Source organism: Lathyrus oleraceus, chromosome 2 (genome assembly GCF_024323335.1).
Source record: "Lathyrus oleraceus cultivar Zhongwan6 chromosome 2, CAAS_Psat_ZW6_1.0, whole genome shotgun sequence".
Classification (NCBI taxonomy): domain Eukaryota; kingdom Viridiplantae; phylum Streptophyta; class Magnoliopsida; order Fabales; family Fabaceae; genus Lathyrus; species Lathyrus oleraceus.
In genome coordinates this window covers 18,285,700-18,287,314 of record NC_066580.1, presented here as the reverse complement: position 1 = coordinate 18,287,314, position 1,615 = coordinate 18,285,700, and positions in this window count along the sequence as shown.

Here is a 1,615-nt window from a genome sequence, read left to right as displayed (position 1 = left end):
GACGGATAATTTGTGACTGCTAGAAACCCTGCATCCAACTATTTTTGCACTTCTTCCTTTATCTTGACAGCCATCTTTGGTCTCGTTCTTCTGAGCTTCTGCTTGACCGGAGGACAACCTTCTTTGAGAGGCAAACGGTGTACCATAATATTTGTGTCAAGCCCTGGCATGTCCTGATAAGACCAAGCGAAGATGTCAACATATTCTTGCAGCAATTCAATCAGCCCTTTCTTCACATCGTCTTCCAAAGCAGCCCCTATCTTGATTTCTTTCTTGACGTCCTCGGTGCCAAGATTAATCACTTCAGTAGACTCTTGATGCGGTTGAATGACCCTTTTTTCCTGTTTTAATAACCTGGTAAGTTCTTCAGGGAGTTCACAGTCTTCATCACCCTCTTCTTCAGCTTGAAAGATTGGATTTTCAAAGTCGAAGCGAGCCATAGCAGAACCGTTATCAATAGGATCCGATGACGTGCATCTGCATGAGTGATGGTATGTACTTATGAGTGTGAACAAGAAGTGACAACTAAATAAAACATTGCCAAATATGTACTTTTTTTTTATTTTTGAAAACTACAAAAATTGAAAGACAGTGAACAAAATATTTGAATGCAAAAAGACGTCCTTTATTTATGATAAAAAATGCAAGTATCCACATAAATGAGCCCTACAATGAGTCATTACGCCTTGGGCGGAACGTAAGACTTGGATATGCATGAACAAACAAAGAAAATTACTCCTCCAGAAAAGTGACTTGGACAATCTCCTCAGAAGACCACTTGTTGATGACTTCACCCGGGATCCTCGGACGCACCCAATTATCGATGTCGCAATCACTATCCCCATCTTCATCGTTGACCGTAGAGACCTGGCCATACTGAATGATGCCAGCACTGGAGAAAGTAATCGGCCCCTGGCGAGTCTGAAGTGTTGGAGTTGTAGAAGTCAGAGTTGGCTGATACCCAATCCCAAACTTGTCTTCTTTCATTGGTAGCACCAACAGACGTCCCCAGCCGGGGGCAACGCCCGAATCTACTCAGGCCTGCGCCTGCTTGAAGGACGAGACAGAGGCACCCGCTTTAACTTCTTCCATCGGAGCAGCGTCCTTGACCTGAACTGCCTCAAAGGCCTGACATAGGGTCTTATGAAATTCACCTTCTACCTCTACATACTTGAATGTAGACAAATTACTGACCAGAATGTCCTCCTCACCACAGACGGTGATAATCCTTCCATTGACTGGGAATTTAACCTTCTGATGTAAAGTTGAAGAGACTGCCCCAGCATTGTGGATCCAAGGACGACCCAGCAGGCAACTATAGGAAGGACTGATATCCATCACATAGAAGACGGTGTTGAAGGTTTGTGATCCAATCTGAATTGGCAATTCTACCTCTTCGAACACCGACCTCTTAGAACCATCAAAGGCTCTCACAATAAGATCTAAAGGTTTCAAGACCAAACCCTCTACTTCTAGTCTTGACAGAGCTCTCCTGGGTAGCACATTGAGAGAGGAATCTGTATCCACCAGAACATGAGATAACACGGTGTCTTTGCATTCCATCGAGATGTGCAAAGCCTTGTTATGATTGCGTCCAGCTGGCGTCAAGTCAGAG